Below are 23,625 nucleotides of genomic sequence, written 5' to 3'. Positions count from 1 at the left end.
TGGGTTTTTTTTAAAGATTTTATTTATTTATTTGACAGAGAGAGAGATCACAAGTAGGCAGTAGGCAGAGAGGCAGGCAGAGAGAGAGAGGAGGAAGCAGGCTTCCTGCTGAGCAGAGAGTCTGATGCGGGGCTCGATCCCAGGACCCTGGGATCATGACCTGAGCTGAAGGCAGAGGCTTTAACCCACTGAGCCACCCAGGCGCCCCTATAGCTTCTGTTTTAAAACAATATAAAACTCCTAGTTCATATGTAATAGCTGGAAGAAATTAAGGGGTCCCTGTCAAGTCTCGGTTCTGCCGAGGGAGTTCTCCCAGCAGACGGGCATGAGTTCTGGGCTCCAGGAAAGACTGCAGGCATCCAGAAAAGGGACAGTCCCCTCCTATTTCCTCAGGCCCAGGGTTTTCGACTGCGGCCAACTCAGCCTCCCTGGGGACACCGGCCATGTCTGGAGACGTCGTGGCTGTTACAGCTGGGGCCGGCCTCCCTATGTCTACCGTGAGGAGGCCAGGGACGCTGTAACCATCCCACAACACACAAGCTGCCCCCGTGACACAGAAGTCTCAGCTTCGGGGCGTCGGAAGTGTGGAGGAGAGAAAGCCCATCTACACCCGAGCACAGCAGGCTCTGAAGACAGTCAGCACAGCGTCAGCGGGGACCTGTGATAATGGGAAGATGCAGCTAGAAGGTGTCCATACAGTGACTGAGAAATCCTTGGCCGTGCTCCTTGGAGGCGGGCTAGGACGCAGCTGGTGTAGGAGGCTGCTCCACGGTGCGTAAGGAGGGAGATCCACAGAGGGCCTTTCCCCACTGCCAAGGCCAACTCAGAGAGAGCATCACCCTTTATAAGCCCAGCAAGGCCCACCGCCCTCCTCTCGGAGCCTGAATTCCAAGCTCATTCCAGCCCCTTCTCCCTCCATGCATCTCGGAGCAGGGACAACCACATCCATCCGCTCACATCCCGTTGACAGAGAGAGCGAGTCTGCCTATAAATGGCATTTTTGGAATACAATATTTATACGTTTTTTGAGCTCTTAGCAGGTTTCCCCATAAAGCTCTGCTGTAAATGGCAGGCTGGTGCCCGCTCAGCTCACAAAAGCCCATTTAACTCATCCATTCACGGCTTCTAAGTATCGAAGTCCCTTACGGCTTACATCAAGCCTGTGGGGGAGGTCAGGAACTGAATCACCGTTTAGAACATGTTTGTTTTCTCTTACGGGAAAAGGCCTTCCCTCTGAACGGTAGAAAGGCAACAAGAAAGCATTAAAGAAATGCGTCTGAGACAGAACGTGGAGACGGGAGGAATCTGAAACTCCAAGGAGAACATTCTTCAGCCGCGGAGGTCACGATCACGAAGCAATTCAAGGATTAATCAATCCCTAAGTCACTGCTGATTTCCTAGTGTCTCTCTCTCGGCCAAGTTGGCTTGATGACTCAAAAGGGCAAAACCCCCCAGAGAATCTATCCTTCGAGGAAGGGCAGGAGCTGTTGGAACTGAAGAGAGACAAGCAGGCCAGATGCTGGGGCTCTGTTGAGTTCCCTGGGGGAGGCCGGCCACGCAGGGAGATGAAGCCCCGTGTTTGTCCGGACTCCAGCAGCGTGAGAGGGGGACACGGCCTGATGTTAGGAGGGCTCGGAGGGCCTGGTAAGGATTCTCTTTTAATTGTGCTAAAATTCACATGGCTCGCTATTCACTGTTCCAACCCCTTCTCAGTGGATAGTTCAGCAGCATTTAGTACATTCACGATATCGTGCAACCACCTCCACTGCTGAGTTCCAGAACATTCTCATCACCCAAAAGGAGACCCCATGCTCATCGGCCGTCGTCTCCCCTCCCTGTCTCCCCAGCCAGGCTCGCACTAATCCGCTGTTGCAGCAGCACAGAAACAGGATCATAGGCTGTGTGACCTTCTGCGACTCGCTTCCTTCCCTGAGCACGTTTTCAAGGTTCATCCACACTGTATCCTGTATCAGTACTTCGTGTTTTGGTAAAGATTTATTTATTTATTTGAGACAGAGGGCAACAGCAAGCACATGAGTGTTGGGGGCGCGGGGAGATGGAGAGGGGGAGAGAGAGAATCCCAAGCAGACTCCATGCAGAGCGCGGAGCCTGACTGGGGGCTTGAGCTCACCGCCCTGAGACCACACCTTAGCTGAAACCCAGAGTCGGATGCTTAACCGACTGAGCCACCCAGGCGCCCCTCAGTACTTTGTTCGTTTTTGTGGCCAAAGAACATTCCTGTGTATGGACAGACCTCATTTTGTTTATCTACTCATCCATGGATGGGCACAAGAGTTGCTACGAACATGCGTGTACGGGTGTTTGTTCGCAGACCCGTTTCAGTTATCGGGGGCCCGTGCGGGGAGCGAAACGGCTGGGTGGAGCCAGTGGGAAGGATCTGGTGCTTGTCTCGGAGCGCAGGGAGGCCGTTCAGGTTGGAGCCACATTATTAGAATCATGTTTTGAAGCGTTCACTGTGGCTGGCATGGGGGGAGGGTCACGGGGAGGCAGGAGGGGCCCGGGTGGACAAGAGACCAGTCGGGGGGGCGCGGGAGGAAGGAGAGAAGCGGCGGGTCCCACCCCACTTGCCCCTTTGGCCCCTGCTGGGGACATCTCGTCACAAGTGAGAAAGAGCCATTTTCCCTGTTGACATTTTCCCAGAAATCACAGGTGAGCCAAGAGCAGAGCCCGTTCTGGGCAAGACAGGCACGTCAAGCGGATCTGAACTTCCTCCCACCTGGACAACGAGAAACTCACTGGCCTCCAAGAGCTTTTCATAGTCTCCTTTGGCCGAGAGCAGAGCCCCGTTATGTCTGAGGGAGCCTCCCCTTCCAGACTGTTCCCTGCGCTGGGCTGTACACCCCAGTGCTTTGCCTCCAAATGGGAGGTGATTTCTACCCTAAAGGAAGCTAAGCCTCAGCTGTCTTTAACGGTCCCCTTGTTCATATAACTGCCTGACTTCTGAGTCAATCTCAAGCACAGGGTAGAAGTTCAAAGCTGCGTAACCTAAGACCTATAGCATCCCCCCGAGGCACCCACTTCTTTAAGACTCTTCACAAGGAGTTATTTCCATTCCTGTTCTGTCCTGGGAGCGGCACAGGAAAAAGCGGGCACCAGACCCTCAGACAGGAAGTGGGCCATGAGGCCAGGTCACCGGCAGAGTCTCGAGGAGGCTGTACTTCCTGCAAAATCTTCCGGGTGCCCTCTACATTCGAATTCATCACCAGCAGCTATGGGCAAAGCCCCCCCTGGGTGGCTAGTTCTCCACAGGGCCCGGCTGGCAGGAAGGAACGATGCGCCAATGAACGCATAAGACAGGCGCACCCACGGAGAAAGAAGGATACCCACGATCGCTTTGGTTTTGCCACTCCATTTCTTCATGGCTGATCTGGAGGGTGGGGAGGACAGCAGGGATTTTGCACCGCACCCCTGGCCTATAAAAGCTCCTCCTTAGAGGCAAAGGGGTGATCTGGGGAGAATCCCACGGAGGTAAACACAGAGCCACGAAACCAAAGTGTAGCCAAGAGATTTGCCACCAGAGGCTGTTCCCAGAGTATCTGCAACTCCATCATTTGCATCTTCCCAGGGGAGCCTGGGCCCCAGGATTCCTCTCGGAGATCTGGCAGCTTGTGGCTCAGCCTGGGAAAAGCCATCCAAGAGCTTAGAAGATTTCACAATCAAACTTTCGGGAGTAAATATTTGCATTGACTCCCAAGAACGATTTTCTGCTCCAGCTCTGGCCCCCAAGGGTCATTTCCTGGGGCCCGCTCACAGCTCGAGATGATCTGCAGGCTGTGTCTAAAAGTGGATTTGCCAGGCTCCCTGGACAGCTCGTGAGTCAGAGACTGGGTTCCTCGACTTGCTTCCTTGCCTGGGAAGCATCTGGACTCACCACACCAGGGGTCAGCGGAACATCTGTGCACCACATCCTGGCGAAGTCAACGGTGCGAGTGTCCGGCCTGTGGTCTGGAGGCTATGCCCAGGCTCGTGGGACAGGCAGACAATTTACGAGCAAAGTAACACATCATAAAAGCAAGCAGCAAATGCAAGGAGCCAACAAGCCAGGACAGAAGACCTTTCTTCCTGACCAGGGATGCTAACAGAGCCACCTCCCTGGGTTGGGGGGCAGGCCTGCATGGCCGGTCTTGACAACAAAGGTCAAGGACAACTCAGGGGACTTTCCTCAGGACACTACAACACTACTGGAAACCTGGCCTCCTGCTACCTGGGTCCCCAGCAGCTGGAACTTGCCAGCATGTCTGCGGTGCACAGGCTTGGTCCCAGGTCACCTGGGGGGCAGGTGATGACTCATTCAGCCCATGAACCACCTTTTGGCCTTTGATTCTGACTAAACTGATACAGGATGGACCAGGCAATGGAAAGAAGCCATGCTGAGTAGGAAAAGGGCTTCTATGAAACCCTGCTGCCCACAAAGACTTACCAACTTCCTAAGTGCCGGGTTCCATGCTCGGGACGGGAAAAAAGCCAGCAAGCAAATACTTCCATGCAGGGGAGCTGAGGTCAGGGCTGGGGAGGACACGGCCGTGGGAGCTGATGGTGAATTTCCGGGAGGATCTCACTGAGACGGGGTGTCCACAGTTCGACTCGGAGAAGGAGTGAAATTGAAACCAAGAGCCGAAGAATGAATGGGAGGGGCAGCAGTTTAGAGAGAGCGTTTTGGAGGATGAATGCTCCCTGCAGAGGGCAGAGCAAAGGCCTGTGGGTAAGCACGATCTTTGTGTTCTGAAATCTGAAAGGTCCTGAGTGGCTGATGTCTACTGGGGAATGGGGGTGGGGTGGGGGGGGAGTGAACTTGAACTTTACTCCAAACACAATGAGCCCCAAGAGGGTTAATGTCAGGAACAGGGCGAAGGTTAGTTTTCACAATGGGGCTGAACTAGGCCTCTCGGGCTGTTTGGCTGGCCTCCCCGTAACATGCCTACAGATGCTAGTTGGGCACCAAGGGCCAAGGAACAATTCAGGAGCCTGGGGAACTTTTGGATGTTGAAACAGCCAGATTTCAGTTTTCTGCACCAAATCTTTTTTTTTTTTTTTTAAAGGATTTTATTTATTTGCAAGAGAGAGGGAGAGCATGAGCGGGGGAGGGGCAGATGGAGAGGGAGAAGCAGGCTCCCTGCTGAGCAGGGAGCCTGATGACAGGCCGACCCCAGGACCTTGAGATCAGACCTGAGCCGAAGGCAGATGCTTAACAGACTGAGCGCCAGGAGCCCCTTCTGCATCAAATCTCTCCTTGCCCCCCATCCGCAGGGTGATTCTCGTCCCCAGGGCCACCACCGTTTACCACAAGACACACTTGGGAGTATCCAGTCCACTAATGGGAGACTCGACATCCCTTCTTCGCAGCTCTGCAAAGAGGATATCTGCCTTTCTCCTAAGCCTGAGTGACCCCCGCGACCCTGCACTGTCGCCGGCACGCTCTCGGTCTGCAACAGCCATCAGGGATCACCTCGCCTGCTGTCACCGGCCCGTCCTCCGGGAGCCGAAGGAGACATAGTCCAGTGTCTAGAATCCTGCTGGGTGGCAACAACACTTCGTAAGGCTGGCTGTGGTCTGCCCGCAATTTCAAAGAGCACTGATCCTGGATCGCGCCGTCACCACGCTCCCCCAGCTCTGGGACCCCACGAGATGTGTTACTACCGTCCGGCTCTCGCTGGTAAAGACACCCGCAGCCTCTCCAGCCGGTGGCCCTCCCGTCCACATCTTGAAGTGCCCGTTCCTCCAAACAAGGCCCTGGATCGGCCTGGCAGGTGGAGCTCCCTCTCTGCCCGGGTACCTGGGGGCTTCGGTCTAGACAGGCGGTTGACCCCCGGGGCCAGGCCTCTGTCCACCTCTTCTCCAGGGGCTGCTGTGAATGCTCATGCCCAGGGTGCCCACCCAAGATACTAGCCTTCAAGTTTCTAAGGGGATTCTGAAAGCAGACTGACGGCCAGCAGATTTCTCTACTGAATGGGTTCAAGTTGCAGTAAAGGGGGTTTAAATGAGAGTGTCCTGCAGGCAGGGGCGTAACGGGACTGCCACAGGCAAGCAGGTCCATCCCTCTGCTGCCTGCCATTAGAGCAGATCTGAGCTGCCCGGACAAGCATCCGCACCACTGCTTTGCAGCCAGGCAAGTAAGCCCGGCTGAAGGAGGAAACCAATCGTCTAAAATCTTCTAGAATAGCTACTTTCCAAATTCATGAGGCTGGGGAAATCCTTTTCTCCAGATGAGTTCTTGAGAGAAGCCCGGCTCCCGCTTCCACCATGGAGACTTTGGGTGGCGGTGGGACGCGGTCTGCAAACCCTGGCTGACACAGCAGAGGCTAAGCAGAGAGTCACGGCCCCGTAAGGGTGAGGCTCGGAAAGGAGAAGATCTGTGACACCAGCAATGATGCAGATGACCAAACAGTAACAGAAGCCACGGGCTACTGAGCCCAGACCGAGCTCAATGCTCTGCGTGTTCTCCTCCTGAGCCTCCAGATCTTTCTACTATGTTACTCCAACTGGACACAAGCAGAAACTGAGGCTCCGAGAGGCTCAGTGACATGCCCAAGGCCATCCCCCTGGAGAGCCGTGGCCTGCCGCTGGGAGTCTCCCACTTACAACCGAGGGCATCAGAGGGCCTGCTGGTGTACAAGGATCGCATGACTCCTCTGAACGACGGCCTGCACTGGCCCCACATTGGGAAGAGCCCAGCGGCTCCCGAGGCCACTTGAGCTGGCTGTCAAAGGCTCTGGGCTGATTAACTGTGAACTTCAGCAAAGACAAGTGTGCATTGACGCCGCAGATCTCTCACAGGCCTGTTGGGGCCTGTTTCCGCCCTGTGAATGAGGAAGCTGTGCTTTGCAGGCGCCCACAGAACAAGAATAGGCCCTAAGATGCCTGAGCGCAGGGCCCAGGGGAAGTACAAAGCATCGCCATTGTTGGCGACGGAAGCCGTGCCAGGCACAGGGAGGGCGGCCCAGCGGCCAAGCATCACTGCAGGAAAGGAAAGACGTTAATATTTTTCTGGGCAAACAATGCAACTTTTCTAACTGGAAAACCCGCAGCCATGACCTCACACTGGACAAGAACCTCAACCCAGGCCGGACGTGAGTAGATCTGCGGCTGGGCTGCCCTCCCCCTGAGACCAATACCCCTCAGAAGGCTGCTTTCTGAGTGTGTGTGTGTGTGTGTGTGTGATACAGTAGCTGCCCCCGGAGGTCCCCCAGCGGCCCCCCGACTGGAACAGGGTTTCAGCCCGCAACAGGAAGAGATCCTTCGGGCAGGGGCAGCTCACAGACCTCACCGTGGTCTCTAATAGTCCCATCATGTCCCACAGGGCAAGGGATGGTTTCAGGCATGCCAGAGGGGGCAGGGAGGCTGACAAAAGCACAGCCCTGGGGAGCAGCTGTCCCATGGAAACCTCTGGAGCAGATAAACCAGACCAGACATTCCAGACACGCAAGGGAGCGTGCCCTCCCCAGGAAGGCGCAGGTATGCAAAGGGTCACTCTGGTTTATGTGAGATCTCGTCCCTGCGCACCCTGAGACCTCCTGGGGCCTCGTCTCAAAGGAGCGATCCTCTAAATGGAGATGTTAAGCAGGAGGGCGGCCTAGGGATGGGGGAGCACGTGGGAGCTTTTTCAAAACATGGATACCAGCTCCCTGGGGAGGATGCCTACTGACCAAGTTCCCCAGGTGATGCAGTCCTCACCGAGGGCCACCGGGGTGGGGAGAGACAGAGCCACCTCTTCAGCTCAGGTCCTGGCTCATCCACCTCCCAGCAGTGACCTTGGGCAAGCCACTCCCTTCCCTGTATCTGCCTCTCTGTAAGATGTACGACCCCGTGTCCTGTGCGTCCGGACACGTGTCTACCTGGCCCTGGGTCTAGCCCTTCTGAGACTGCCCTGTTTTTAAAGAGGCTAACTAGTCCAACCCTTCGGAAACGGGTGACCGGGCATCCCAGCGATGGGCCTAGCTACGAGGGTTAACACCAAAATTAAATATTAGCCAGAGATGCAAGAGCTGATTTCTTTTTCTCCTCGTCCCTCAGGACGTTTCCCTGCTGGGAGCTGTGGGTCAAAGCCATTCGCTACTGCAGCTGCTGAGGATTAATGCCACGAACGTCACGAGAGTGAACCGGTAGCATTTTTGAGAATTCCTCCCAAGTGGAAACTAAATGCAAATAAAGCCAGTGTCGTCCCTTGACTCACCCGCGACTCATGTCCATGTGCGGGTGTCTTCCGTTCGTGGACGTTCACTCACGGGCCCCCTCCACTGCCCCGAGCACCTACGGCTTTCTGGACCAGGTACTTACTTCCCTCCCAGTTAGGACGCTGTCAAAATGGGGTTGGTTGGGCTTCAAAGGGGGTGTGACTCCTGGCCCTGAGGAAATCAGGGAACAGGGAACAGGCTTCTCCCAGCGAACCGCCGGGAGCTCTGGCCTGCCCAGGCCGACTGCGGCTTGTCCCCCGTCTGCCTCGACGTCATGTCTACACCTCCATGCTGAGTGCATTTTCGTAGAACTGCTCAAATCCTCGGGCCATGACGTGGGCTGGGTGAGGAGAGAGAGAAGAGGAGGGACGGACACACGTACTCGGGGTCTCTGAGTCGCTGCGCACACGGCCCGAGGGGGCTGCGGGGAGAGGGAGGCGGAGGGATCGGCACTGCACGTCCTAGCAGCGTCCTGCGGCCTCGCTGGCTCTCGGGCCTGCACGGGGCTCGGGCCTCTGCACGGTCCGCTCCCTCAGGCAGGAGCTGTCTGCCAGGAGGGGGTGGCGGTAACACGATTTGGGTCCACCCAGCACTAAAAGAATATTAAATTCCATCAGCATCCCGTGGGCTTTATCAGATGCCAAATATCTTCATATAAACCAAACATCTGGATCGATTTTACAGTAGGGAGAGTCCCCCGATGGAAATGGAACAAAACAAGGAATGACCAGAATCCAAAAGCAAACTGTCCCCTGCCCCAACCTCAGTCTAAGGCGAACCTCCCAATTCAGCAGGTACCTCGACCACCCCTTACCTGGGCCCACCCTGCTCCCCGGCTGCCCTCAGCCCCAGGAGGGTATGTGAGCCCTTGGCTCCCCACGGGCCCTGCCCTTCTCCCAATCTGCGCAGGCTGTGGACAGCCCGTCCAGCACGCCTGTGGCCCAGGGGACCTACTTCCTTTCCTCCCTCCCTTCCTCCCGTCTTTAATCCAAACACAGGGGCTCCAAGATGGGCAGAGCTGCCCCCAAAGCACTCTTGAACCAGACGTGGCCCAGATGCCGGGAGGACCCTGGCCTACAGAGAACTCATAAACGTTATTAAAATATTTTATTTAAAAATGAGATCAGTAAACTGTCCGCTCCTTGGGTGGTCCCCGAGTAGCGAGCATCTTGCCTTCCAGAAGTATGAAAGACTCCTGGCTATCTTAGCAAAACTGCTGTATCCTCAGGAGCCCAGAGCTCACGTGAGCCAAGGGAACTCCAGGCTTCCCAGCCCCGGGCCCAGCTCTGCCACCCAAGCTGCTAAAGCCATCTTCCCCGAGCAGACTACTCCTCTGCTCCCAAACACTCCATAGCTCCCCACTGTCCACATCAGGGATCGCCAAACTCTGGCCCCAGGCCAAACCTAACCTGTCCAGCTTTTGTAACCAGAGTTGAGCTGGCACACAGCCACACCCGCCCATCTCTACTATTTATGGCTGCTTGGGAGTTAAAAGGGCAGAACTGCGTAAATGCCACAAAGCCTAAAATGTTTGCTCTCTGGCTCCTTAGAGGAAAAGATGGTCAGCTTGCTGGGCCCTCCTTGCTGCTCTGCCGTTGTGAGGGGACAGTCTCAGTCGGGGCCACGCTCAGGGAGTTTGGAGGGAAGGAGGGGTAGGAGAGAGAGAGAAGGCAGCGTTGGGGTCCCCAGCCTGCAGCCACTTGCCTGCTGAGACATGCCGGTCCCCAAGACCAACACCAGGGTCTCTGGGTGCCGTGCGGCCGACCTCACAGAGTCGCGTTAGCCTGAAGATAGTACTTCATTCTGAGATGGCACCGTCTTCTTGCTCACGGAAACCATCGTTGGAGAAGCTGGAATGTGCTCCTTCGGGACACTTCCCTGAGCTCTGGTGTCCTTTGCAGCTTCCTGCACAGGCTCCTGTTTCATGGGCTTCAGAGGAACTGTCCCCTCGATGTCCCCCAGTTACCACAGTCCCTGGGCGCTCGGCTGCTCGTCACTCTGCCACCCCTGGGGCGCCTCCAGGGTGCTCCCCTCCGTGGCCCTCGCCACCGGGGAGCCCCTGGTCGGGGAGCTGACCTGACTTGGAGGTTCCTCAAGAAAGAGCCAGTTCTGAGGGGTGACAGACCCTGACCCAGCTGCAACTCGGGTCCCCCCGTTCTGGGAGCACCCCCAGACCCACCCGTCTGCTGTGGGGTTGCAGGTGGTATGCTGGGAGGGAGGGGGTCTGTCTGCTGTCCCTCCCCTGCCGCCTGGCTCTGTCTTGTCCATTTTGTCCTCTCCAGAGGCCCTACGGCTGGCTGAGGACCGGTGGCAGGAAGAGGCCAACAAGGTTTGGACAGAGGAGGTGTGGGGGGGGTCGTGTCGGGCTCTGTCCGCTACGCTCTGAAATCCCGTTTCTCTTTGACGAGCCCTAGGCCACCTATAGAAAGACCGCGGCTGGGGCCGGCCAGCTGCTTGGCCCTGGGCTGCCCTGCAGAGTTGGCTGGCCTTGATTTGTGGCCTGGAGGCGGTGGGGACTCCCCAGATACCCACTCTGCCTCTTCCTCCTCCCACAGCAAGTCCTTCTCTCCCGCTCCCTCTTTCCAAGCCAAGGGCTGGCTTCCCTGAACTGGGGAGCAAAACTGTCCTGGACCTCTCGTTTGTTCTCTCTTCCCTCAAGAGAGATCTGCCCCTTTCCTGGGTCTTGTACTGAATCCTTTGATTCTCTCTGGAAATCACGGGAGTGGCCTACACAGAGGTCAGAGGTCAGGAATGCCAAGAAGGGCAGAGGTGGGAGCTCCACACCTGGTCACCGCACCCCCCTGGCTACCAGATGCCCGTGTTCCTTACCGGATTCCGGTCTCTGCCTCAATGCCTCCCCGTCCCCCCGCAAACCTCCCCTGAGCACCAACCCATTTGCCCCATGCGCTCTGCCTCGTGCCGGGCTTGATTTTTGCCGTTGAATTTCTGTCCTGTGAATTTGACCTTATTTGGAAAAAGGGTCTTTGTGGATGTATTTAAATTAAGGATCTGGAGCGGACATCAGCTGGGGTTATCTGGGAAGGCCCTATATCCAATGACAAGTGTCCAAAGAAGAGACAGACAGAGGAAGGACACAGGGCAGAGGACAGGGCCACGTGAGGACGGCGACAGAGACGGGCCTGCCGCCTCCCAACCCAAGAGTTGCCTGGAGCCGCTGGAGGCTGGAAGAGGCAAGGGAAGACTGTCCCCCGGAGCCTTCGGAGGGCAGGTGGCCCTGCCCACACCCTGACTGCAGACTTCTGGCCTCCGGCGTGGGGAGGGGACCCATCTCTGCTGCGTTAAGCCCCCCGGTCTGCGGTAATTTGTTACGGTGGCCTGAGGAGACTAGTCCGGGGCGGTGAGGGGTGGGAGGGAGCATCTGTCACACCTGGACGCCAGGTGTGGCAAAACAGACCCTGGTGCGGGGCAGAGAGTCTGCGAGGTGAGACAGATAATAATTAAGGAGAGAGGAAAAGTATATATAATTACAGGCTGTGAAGGGCTCCGAAGGAAACAGGTTGGCTGGTGGGATCAAGAGTGAACGGAGGTGGGGGGGGGGGCGCTGGAGAGGAAGGCAGGGTCTTTACGAGGGGCTGGCATTTCCGTGGGGGTCTCCGGGATGGGAAGGAGCAAGAGAGCGTAGGCCTGTACCTGGGTCCTCCCCGGGTCTCCTCCTGGATCCCGACCTTCGCCTCTGCCTCACACGGCTCCATCGTTCAAACCACCCCCACTGTCCACCGCACCGACAGAGGATCTTGCTAAAAGCACAGAAAAGAATGGCCACTATTTCAAAGGGGCCCCACCGGGACAGCTGTGGGAAGGAAGGGGGCGGCTACTCATTCCCACTCGACAGATCGGAGACCCAAGGCCGGGAGCTTGAAGACACCCTGCATGGGTTGACCACCATCAGACTCCTCCAACGTCTGCCCTTCTTCCCTCTGGGCTTCTCGGACATTCGTCACCATGCTTGTCTCGCTCAAGAGCCTTCAGGGGCGGCCCACTGTCCGGCATTCAGAAAGAACCCATGCTCTTTAGTGCAACCTCACTGCCTCTAACTCTGCAACTTCCATGGAAAATTTCTTCTAATTTACTGCCATTCCCCATGAAGAATTTTCCAATTTGCCCATAGAGGCTTACTCGCCTTTTTTTTTTTTTTTTAGCATTTCCATAAATTTGTTTTTATTTTTATATTTTCAAAGATTTTATGTATTTGTTGGGGAGAGAGACAGAGAGAGCAAGAGAGAGCAGGAGCAGGGAGCAGAGGGAGAAGCAGGCTCCAGGCTGAGCAGGGAGCCTGATGTGGGGCTCGATCCTAGGACCTCAGCCAAAGGCAGATGCTACCCTGACTGAGCCATCCAGGCGCCCCTTTGAACTTGCCTTTAACAATCACACTGTAAATTATATTGCACATAAATATTGTAATGATCTTGTTACTTTACCATTATCTATCTTCCCCAAGCCCTGCTGCATTCTGTACTCTTCTAGATGCTTCCCATACAGCACTGGCTTATTTCTGCGGCAGCCTTGTGAGATCTTCAGCATCTGTGTTTTGTACATGGAACTTAGGACCCCAGTCCAAGGCTGGCGATGACCGTCTGTGCCCTTGTGTGTCCCATGACACTTTGCCCACAGAATTCTTGTCCGTTTTTTCCCCTAACAATGACACCCACTTTCACATGGCCTTTCCTGGTTTTACAAAGTACTTCTGTATATGTACTTGGACTGCAAAACTTCCCTGACCACCCCTGGATGAAGGTGTCCCTCAGTGTGCTCGCAGGAAGGGCCCAGGGTAAGGCTGGGTCACAGGAGGGAAGCGAGAAAGACTTTGGCTCCCTACCTCCCACAATCACCGTCCATGCCCACTGTCGCCAAACCATGTCACAGAAACCAAAAAGCCAAGGATCCAGAATGAGGAGTTCACTACATACACCACGGGGGCAGACCCCTGGATTCGATCCCTTCCGGAAGCCTGGAGTCACAGCCGGGGATGTGTCCCATGGTGGGGACCAAGCCCCCGAGAGGAGAATCCACAACCCCAGGATCCCAGGAGCACTGTAAATGCTCTTTTGTCTGACTGGATCGCTATGGCCATCGGGATGATGGGCCTGGGAAGGAGAAGACACAGGGCGCGACGTTCTGCCAAGGTCCCTGGCCACAACCCCGGGGCCGGCAATTTATTAGCGGGACAGGCTGTTACCATACAGACTCTGGTATCACAGACACAGCCTTGTCCAGTAACAATGCTGCCTTTCAAATTGTTTTCCGCCTGGGACACTGGATTTATAAACTGAACTGGGGACGCCTTGTTCTAAGTGGGCCTGGTTTAGGAGTATCCTGATAAGATAAACACAGATAATGACCTGCTGTGTGCAGGGGGGGTGCTTTTCTATGTGTTTCCATGTCCGCACTTACATGCACACAGCCTGACATCTGCGGGCTGCTGCTCAGATCAAAGGGAGAAGAAGGGGGAAAAAAAAAGCCATTTTCTGGAACTCGTTCCAGAAAGGAAGTTGGATGTAATTATAAGATGTTAGGTTTGTTTCTCTCTAAACAGCCCAGAAATGCATTGATCTGGTTATTTCCCAAATGCGGGGGGCTTTAAAGCTGTGTCTCGTGCGTTCAGCGTGGTCAGGCTGTGGGGAGGCTCGTGGCCATCAAGGGTAATCGTTGAAGCTAGGTGACACTCCCATGGGGTTTGTTCGTCTCCTGTTTTTAGGTATGCTTGCGCATTTCCATAATAAAAGCAAAAAATAAAAGCAGGTAAATCTCGGTAAATGCTTACTGAAGCTGGTGATGAGCGTAATGAGGTTTATTATAACGTTTTCCTTCCCGTATGTTTGTTTACAACTCTCCAGGGTAAAGGCGGCGGGGAGGACTTTCGCTGAAAGGTGATGCCTAAAAACCCCTTTCCTCACATTCGTTCACTCAGTCATTCAACCAACATTTCTTTGTGCCACATACCGTCCCAGGTGCTGAGAGCATCAGACAGGACAGGGGGGTCCCGGACTCCCCAGATCTGATTATCCCCAGAATGCGAATACTCCTCCGGGGTGAACATCTGGCCAGTCTTCCAAGGCAATGAAGGCTACCTTTGGGGGCATCTGTGGAGGGGGCATACGATCCCTCCAGACTTTGCTGGGAGTTGGGAGGAGGAGGGGGCAGCTCTGGCCTGGCTCCTCAGAAATCATCTGTTACAACCGAGAATTCTGGAGCAGGACAGAGGGGACAGGTTTCAGGGAGCCCCCCAAAATGTGTGATAGGGCCCTTTCATTCACGTCACTTTCCAATCACAGCCACCCCCTGGGGCTGAAAGGCATTTCCCAGGAGGGTCCAAGGCACCTCTCCCCTTGGGGGCCGTGCTAGCGACACTCAGGACACAAGGACACACAGCTGTCTCTGCTGTTTTCAAAGCTCTCTGGGGACGGAGCACTGCTGAGATCCAGGCTGGCCAGGGGCTGTGAATGTTCTCAGTTTTAGAGCAGGGGACAAAAGCCTTCTGTGCTGCTCTGTGCTCCCTTGACTATACCACCCGTGATTCATCATCCCTGGCCCCGGCACGGGCAGCTGAAAGCCTGGAAAGACCAGATTTCTGGGTTGCCACGTATGTGCAACCTTTGGGAGGCTGTTTCCAGAACTGACACTAACAGTCAGTCCACAGGAAACCCGTGGGGTAGTTGGTTGGCTCTGGAGCCCTTCCTCAGATGTCTTACCCAAGGCCGTGCAGAAAATGAGCTACAGGGTCTCTTCGAGAACAGGTCTTGGGAGGGGAAGGTTAGGGATGTAGAAATCCCAGCTTCAGGTCATGGGTCCCCAGGGCACTTCTAAGGCCGGAGCACTAAGATGTCACTGGCTTCTCTGGCAGGAGAGGGGCATGGTTTCAGCTGCCTTTTTTGGTAATTTAAAGCTCATATTTTGCATCTATGATTGTTCTCGTGCATTCAGCTGGGACAGGGAGCTTGGTTCAGGTTTTCTGGATAGTTTGGGATGCAGAAGTGACCCAAGTCTCAGAATCACAATCGTTTTTCTCCACCTGGGGGACTCTAAGGTGGCAGGAGGAACATCTAGCACATCAAACACCTAGAGGCATTTACTGGTTTCTGAGCATCTCCTCGACACAATACCATAAAAGGGGCTGCTGGGGAAGGGGCTGGGGAAGTCAGGATGGCACCGCCCCTGTCCCTGGGTCCCACCGTAAGCTGAGCAGGCCCAGCAAGGTGGGAGAGGGCCGCGGAGCCGACATGTGGCGCCCCCCCATGCAGAGCGGGAAGCCTGGGGCTGCTGACGGAGCACGGATGTCCCAGCACGGCAGGGAGGGACCCTCTCACATTCCATCCCAGCGGCACAGTGTGGAAACTGTGGAAGAACTGGCCACATCTTGCCGTTCTCATCCAGATGTTTGGCATGATTTCGGCATTACCCCAATGCCTCCCAGGAGGTTAGCGACCTGGAGTGCTGCCTGGAGAGAGGATGCTGGCCAAGCCTCTGAAGTGTGGTTCTGCAGGAGACTGGGAGCAGCTGGTCCCTTTCCACTGGGGGAGGGTGTTGTGCACAATGGTTTTGAGGGGGGTGGCGCTAAGTAGGAAGGCCAGCGAGGGCTTTTTTGGAAGACGGTAAGTAACGCCTTTAGCGGAACACAGGCGTTTCTTGGCGAGAACACAGGGCTCATTTACCCTACACGCACCAATGCATGCTCTATGCATTTATACCAATTTGCATGCAATTTCAACTCTGTTCTTCTGGGTCCGAGGATGGGAGCCTATTGTTTTTGATTTAACCAGCACCTGGCACAAGCCTGGCACACAGAAGGCCTTCAAGTGTTGGAAAGATGTACCGCCTGGGATGATGGTTTTCAACCAGGGAGATCTGGGCCCCCCAGGGGACACTGGGCAGGGTCCGGAGACATCTGGGCTCCCAACAGTGGGAGGGGGGCCTCTGGTACCTGATGCAGAGAGTCTGGAGATACCGGCCAACAGCCTCCAATGCATAGGCTAGTCCCCAGGACAAAGGGCGATCTGTCCCGAAGAAGGACAGAGCCCCGTTCTGGTGATCGCTCTTGCATACAAGCCTGGGAGAGGGTGTGGGTTTCTCCTTTTCAAGGCATTTTAGGAATGGATTTAAGCTGTCCTTGTGGGTTTAGGAGTCTGGGGGGGTGGTGAGGGAGACTTAGATGGGCCACTTGGTCCCTTAAGCTCCGTCACTGCCCCGTGTCACCAGGCTGCGGACTGTCACATCCCCATTCTTCTGCCTCTTCCTCCTGCTCCGGTTTGCTGCCCAGGTTTCCCCCGAAATGTTAGGGGGTTTCCGTCAGCAGTGGATCCTGTCCAAACCGTCAGGCAGTGAAAAGTCCCTCCCGTGGAATTCATGTTCCTGTTGTGTCTGTGTCCAAGAGGGTGACAGACGACAACACAAAGCCTGCATATCATAACCAAATCCGTCTGGGCACAAGCCCCAACCTGTAGCAACTTTCCTGGCCAAGTCGTGATGTGCAGGGCTGATGGCCTTTTCGTTAGAGCAGTTCCGTGGGGGCAAGAGGTGGGAGGGCTGTTAGGGTAAGAACACAGTGAGCCAAAGAATGCCTTGGAAGGAGCATTTTTCCTACAGGGTGGAGGTGACATCAGCTGGGGTGACACCTGAGGGTCAGGCTCTCAGAGCATCTCTAGCCCAAGGGCCCCTGGTCATGCCTGGGTCTTGACACCAGGCCCGGGAAGCACACACGGTCAGAGTTCCTTGCTCCAAACAACTTTTCTGATGTGCTAAATAAAGTAGCTTTCCTATGGCCACACTGAGTCCGAGTTTAAATCCTTCTCAAGAAATGGTGACATCCTATTGCCAAAAAGATAGACTCAGTGTTTTTAGACACCAAGACCCCGGATGAATGCCTCCTGCTGCCATGTCTCTTTGGAACAGGCTTGGAAATTAACTCTGATGATCCCTATAGACAGAGGAATCCACTTAATAAGAGTGAAAGTGATTATTTTTCCTACAGAGTACCTACAAGACGCGAGACACTGCTCAGAGCAATTGATGTGTACTAACTCATTAACATAAAGGAGGTCACCTGATTGTCCCCAATTTACAGATGAGGAAACCACGGCAAGAGGTCCAAGTATCTTATTCGTGACCAGGCTAGTCAGTGGCGGAGCATGCATAGACTGGACTCAGGGATGGTGGCTTTAGGGTCTGGGCTCTGCTACCTCCCTGGAGAATCAAGCCCCAAGTCCTCAGTTGTCAGACTAAAGAAGTAAAGGAAGGTGCTACACTCACAGGTCCTGGGAAATAACAGTAAAAAGAGGACGTGAGTTTGTGATACATAGGACAGTTCATTAAGCCCGTTTCTTACAATCTCCAGTGGGTCCTGCAAGGTCCTCAGTCTGATGGTGGCACCTGGGCAGGCCAGAACACTGCCCCAGACAGCCGGAGCAGAATCTCTGCAGTGTGTTCCATCCAAGAAGGACCAATGAAGTCAAGCAGGAAGGACCAAGAGGATGAAGGCCCCCCGTCTTGGACAGACCAGGCAGCTCCCCCTGGGGAGCCCTCCTTGCCTGCTCTCAGACCGTAGGGGTTTGACCAAGGCTCCATTCTGGGCTCCAGGAAGCAGACTATGATCCTACTCTGGTAGATGACCGTCATTGGTTCAAAGGGTTCAACTTGGGATGAGCTGGTTTAATCAGACCTCAAGGGAGTTACTGAGAGGACATGACCTTATTTCTGTTGGACTTGAACCTGGGAGGTTCACAGGGCTGCGCTGTCAGCAGGAGGCTATCCTGCCACCATAGAAAACCTGAGAATCAGCCAACATTGAGGACAGCAGAGCCTAAAGAGAGAAAAATAACCAGAGGCCTGATGATATCATTGATGCCCTGGACCAAACTGTGCCTGAAGCTGGCTAGAATCCCTGGACTTTTCAGCTCTGTGAACCAGTTAATTCTCTTTTTAGCTTAGGACAATAGGAACTGTGGTTCTGTTTCTTACCAATGACATAAATGAACATTGAGAATATCTCATTAAAACAGCTGCACAAGTACACTACGCTGGGAACAGCACATGTTGGGAACAGAGCGAGGAAAAGGTTGGTCATCAAGATCCCTGCTCCCTCCCTCCAGACCTGTACATGAAAGGAGAAGACAGACTCTAGGAGAGCATAGGCAATATGGTTGACTTTATGGGAACTGTGCTGGTAGGCAAGGTGACCATCTGTGGATGTCGTTAGTAAATTCATGGGATTCGTTCCTGTGCGAGTTGTTCACTGAGCTCTCCCGACTGTCTTAACCACAGCCACGATGTTCCCTTGATACCAACTGGCATTTGCAGTGACAGGCTCTGGGTGACAGGTTGGATGGATAAGGGTAGACGCCCTGGCCCACTTCCTCTACCTGAAGGTCGGCGTAGAGGGCTTAGCATCCCAGCAGATGGAGGGCTGTTGGCTCTGTGGCAAAGGCTGGGCCATGTGTTTACTAAAGCAAAAAGCTCTTCCGTGGGCCATTTGCTTTACGAATTCCAGACTGAGAACATCCAGAGTAAAAATCAAGCAACTCATGACATCCTCCAAGTGATTCTATCCTCCATATATTGTTCAGCCCCCAGAAAGCCCTCAGTAATTTTCTGTTCCCCAAGACGCACGGCCTCCAGCTCTGTGCCCTCCCTGGGAAGTCTAATTTGAATGCAAGGGACCCACGGGGCAGATGGGGCCCCAGGTGTCTGTGGGCTGCTGGAACCGCCGAACAGCTGCCTGCCGACACCCCGGGTTTCAGATGTGGGGCGCCGCGGTTTGTTTCCCCGCTGACTGCATTACTCATGCCTCATTTGTCCAGTGCCCTGAAACAATCTTTTCGGGACGCATTTGGAAACCCGAGTCTCTGTGGTTTGTCTGGGCTGGTTTCTATTTGTAGAGAAGGAGAGTTTGCTTGTCTAGGGCGCAGAGAGAAATGGGCTCTGCAGAAGTCACGAGACACTTGGTTTCCTGGAGGGGTCTCCGGGATCCCGGATCCACACAGAACGCCTCTGTTCCCTCGGGAAGCTCCCAGTGGAACGGAGGGGGAAATCTTGCCAAATCTCTAGTGTCCATCAGTGATTCCTAATTCTCAGAGAACTCTCTGGCAAAGAGAGATCAGGAAACACACCGCAAGCCTAAAGGGCAGTGGCAAGCAAATCATTACGGAGTCTGTTGGTAAACAGACCCGGAGAAGACAGATGAGATCAGCTTGCTCACTCTTGCCTGTCAGACAGAATTTAATACCATCCTGTTTCTGTTTTTCTTCCCCCCATGACCCAAGTTAGAGCTTGCTTAATTTCTGTTTACAGTGTGGGTCTCACGGGGATGGAGGGAAAGAGAGGTCGCCAGAGGAGAGGGAGGGGGAAGTCGAGGGAGGACTTACCTTCTCAGGGAGAACACCCTAGAGACTGGTTGTTCTTAAGCCTGAGTATAAAAGACACCTGAGGAGCCGAGGCCTCAACCCAGCCCCATTAAATCGGAATCGCTGCAGGGGAGGACCCTGATATCAGTATTTTAAAGCCCCAGATGACCCCAACATGCGGCCAAGGTTTAGATCCACGCTTGAGAGCTGTGCTATCCAATATGGCAGCCATGAGCCATGGGCGCCTACTGCGCATCCGAAACCTGGGAAATCCAAATGGAGACGCGCTGTAAGCGGAAAATGCACCCCATACTTCCAAGAGTTAGCATGAAAGAGAGAACGTAAGCCATGTCGTCACTCCTAATTTTGTTGCACTGAACCACACCATCAACAATTCTGTTACACTGCTTGCAGCTGAAGTCTGTGCTGAGTGAGAAAGTGTGTATGTGGAGAGGCAGGAACATGTGGGCGGTGCTGTGGGGTAGGTCAAAAATCTACAAGGAGCCACTCAAGGAAGAGAAAGAAGACCAACTTAAGACAGCAGCATTTCCATTTATATGGGACATAGAAATGATCTAAATCACGTCCCTTGGCACATTCACACTCACATTCACGTGGTATGTTTGTTCTAAGTATATCGAGGTTAGGCCATTTTCTTTCCCCCAAAGAAAACATGATTAGGAAGGCAAAGGCTACAGTTTGGAATAATGGTTTTCCGAGAAAAAGACGAAGTTCAGTGTTGAAAATTCTTTTTGTCCATTCTTTTCAAACGTGGCAAAAGATACCCTCAAAGTACAACTGGTTTAAACAATAAAGTTTTCACTAGCAAGAGGCGAGTCAATAGAGTTTAAAGATAAACAAGCAATCAATGATAGTGTCTGCACAACAATGATGACCCATACGGTAATAATCTTGTGTCAGACGTGGTGGTCAATTTGTGTGCTGAGTCCGATGTAGGGGACCAGTCTGCTCCACCCCAGCTTCCTGTGGTCCTGCCCGAATTCTGAACCTTGGCAGAGAATTTCTTGAGCAAGCCCAGAAATTCTCAGGCGGGATGGTTCATTTTATGTGCCACCTAGACTCGTCCATGGAATGCTCAGTTACTCGGACAAATACCATTCTGGTTGTTTCTGCAGGGGTGTTTTTGGATAAGAGTAACATCTTAAATGGTAGACGAAAGCAAAGTGTCCTCTATAGTGGGTGGGTGGGCTACATCTAATCAGTTGAAGGGACTGAGAAGAAATAAAAACGGGACCCTCCCCAGAGTAAGAAAAGATTCTCCAGCAGACTGCCTTTGGGCCGGAATGGTACCACTGGTTCTCACACCTGCCAGCCCGCACTGCAAGTTTGGACTCGCTAGCCTCCACATGCACATGAGTCAAGTTCTTATAACGAATCTCGTTCAGTTTATGTACACATTCTATTGGTTCTGTTTCTCTGGAGAACCTGACTAATGCCATGGGTCATTCCTAAAGTCTCACCTGCAGCTGGTTACCTCCTAACATCAAGAATGATCTCAGACTGCTCAGAAGTAGAGACTCAGTTTCTCTCCGTGGTGGCTGGACCCACAGCAGGGCCAGGGCCCCCGTGCTCCTGGCTAGACCCACAGACGCTGCCTGGGGGATGGGTAGTGCAACTCATGAGCATGGGGGGAGGTGGGCTTGGACCCAAGCAGCCGGGGATGAGAAGGTATCATGAGACAAAGCACGTGCACATTTCTTCTCTCGCCCCCTCTGCACCTACCAACATGCTGTTCTGAGACTCAGCAGTCTCCCATCTCTTCGAAGCAGGTCTTCATAACCACGGCTGAGCATCCAGATTTACTTTTTTGAGAAGCTACGGCCAGCTCAGCAATATGCCTCAGTTTACTTTCTCGCCTTCCTCGTGCCATTCACCTCCCCTGCCCCCACTCTGCTTCTCTGGGAATAACACCTCCCAATACATGTTAGTGTGTAAACTTTGCCTTGCGCTCTGGTTTCTAAGAAATCCAGGCTAAGACAATCAGCCTTTTTCTTTTATTTTTTTTAAAGATTTATTTGTTTATTTATTACTGGGGAGGTGCAGGAGAGAAAGTCTTAATTAAGCAGATGCCTTCCGAGGAGCCCAACATGGGGCTCAATCTCGCGACCATTGAGATCACGACTGGAGACAAAACCAAGAGTCGGACACTTAACCGACCATGCTACCCAGGCACCCCAGCCTTTTTCTATTTAAAGCCATTTGCATGCCCAGGAAAAGACCTGGGCTCTTTTTTGTTTGGAGTGCCCAGAAGGATCGGATCAGGAGCGGGGACGCAGACTGCTCCTCAGCCTGTTGAACACAGATGAGCGGAGCCACATATCTTTTCTCTTAGAGTTAACTGCAATGTGACAAAAAGAGGTGTATCCAGAGAAGGAGAAGAAGGGGGAGAAGGAGGAGGGGGAGGAGGAGGAGATGTTCTAGGCCCAACTTAGTTGTTTATGAGGCTGTGGGTTTTCCTGCTCCGAATTTCCCGTGTCCTTTCAATGGACGTCCCTTCTCACTCGAGCTAGTTTCTGATCAATCTGAATTTAATTCCATTATAAGCAACCTGCTTTTTCTATCTGGATGGGTTTGTGACATTTTATTTATTATTGTAATACAGAAAAATTTCCAGGATACGCCTAACTATGAGTTTCTTTTCACTAAATTCACCTGAAATGTGGTAAGTCCTCCTGTGCTTATCCTCAGATATCCCCCTCCCCCATCCCCCCCCCCCACACCCAGATCCCAGAAGTTATATTTTTTTAATTATACTTAGGTTGTGAGGTTCCTGTTCAAATTGATCTGGCTGCTTCTCTGGGAACCTGCAGAAATCTCAGGGCGACCTACTCTGCAACCAAAGCGATTATGTACCCTGTATATCATTTTAATCTATTGCTTCCGTCTTCTCCCTTTTTTAAACAGAAAGGCAACATGGAGAGAACATTCGCAGGATGGCTTGGCTCCAGTTTAAACCTTGGATACGGCCCTACCAGAAAGCAGTGTGATTCTGAGGTTTGAGTTTTCAGTCTGCTTTGAAAGGTTTCCAGAGCTTTGCTTGGTGATATGAGGAACCTTCCACAGAGCTTAAAGGTAATCCTCCCCTGGAAAGCCGTAGCACTTCCTTGTTTCTCCATCTACAAAGACCCTCGGTCAAAGGATATGCTTTCATGTAGTTAACTCAACCGCAGAGGGAAACAAATTGAATTTTTCACCTTGAAAGTCAATACCATGGGGTCACAGCGGACACGTGATCGGCAGCGGGATGGGACAGGCCAGGAGATCCAGGACCAACGATATGAACAGGTGGGAGGAGTGGGGGGAGGTGAGGTCAGTTGGTATCGGGATGGGACGTCCAGGAGGGGAAACACAAGTCTGGATTCTGGCGTAAGGGGGCCGTGGGAGCAGGCAGCACCAACGAGTTAGCAGCTCCAAATTCAAGCAGACAGGACAGCCTGAAGAATCCAGGTAAAAAGAAAGGTGGAAGAGAAGAAGCAGCTTCAAGCAGGCCGAATGTTCCATCAGAGCTGGGGGCGATGCGGCCCAGCATCCGCAGAATGAAAAGTGAGGACTTCTTCTGTACCCACAGAGGAGGTGGGTAACGGGGTCAGAATCCAAACTGGAAGAATTCAGAGCCAGAGACCTGCAGCCAAGGTCACAAAGGGAGTAATGAGGTGCCAAGCGCAGGTGAGGGGTCGGAGAGCAGGTCTCACCTCGATACTGAGCACGTATCTTACAGAGCAGGAAGCACTCCCGCATTCTTGGACCAGCAGGTGGATGGGAGCGTTTCTGAGGGTAGGTGCCCACTGCTCTGGACAAATGGAGGCTGTGGACCACACTGATCTTCAGACTGATCAGCAAGTGCGAGGTGAGACCTAAATGGTTCTCATACCGCGGCCCTGCCGGACAGGTCCGTCCTTCTCTTCTTCCGCCCTTGGAATCTCAGTCTCTGTGAGAGACGCTAACATCTCCCAGCTGTACAAATCCCCCCCAAAAGGGGCGGTTTTCTAGTTGTTCTCATCTCCTACTTTAAGTGGACTCCAAGTATTACCCCGACACCAAACCTAGACAAAAATATC

At 53.6% G+C, this 23,625-nt stretch overlaps 1 protein-coding gene and 1 long non-coding RNA gene across 6 annotated transcripts in view; one reads left to right on the top strand and one right to left on the bottom strand.

Annotated features, from left to right (window-relative positions):
• Positions 1–23,625, bottom strand: part of SLC39A11 (solute carrier family 39 member 11) — a 321,667-nt gene that overhangs the window by 21,312 nt on the left and 276,730 nt on the right. The window lies entirely within an intron of this gene.
• LOC132004374 (uncharacterized) lies at positions 4,447–9,148 on the top strand. Of its 2 annotated transcripts, none has more exons than XR_009400500.1 (4): positions 4,447–4,723; positions 5,365–7,088; positions 7,319–7,473; positions 8,032–9,148. It is a non-coding gene; the product is annotated as an uncharacterized LOC132004374 (long non-coding RNA). The 2 variants fall into 2 exon arrangements; XR_009400499.1 differs by having other exon boundaries at positions 5,269–7,088.

This window comes from Mustela nigripes, chromosome 16, assembly GCF_022355385.1.
Source record: "Mustela nigripes isolate SB6536 chromosome 16, MUSNIG.SB6536, whole genome shotgun sequence".
Classification (NCBI taxonomy): Eukaryota; Metazoa; Chordata; class Mammalia; order Carnivora; family Mustelidae; genus Mustela; species Mustela nigripes.
This window is presented reverse-complemented; position numbering and strand designations above follow the sequence as displayed.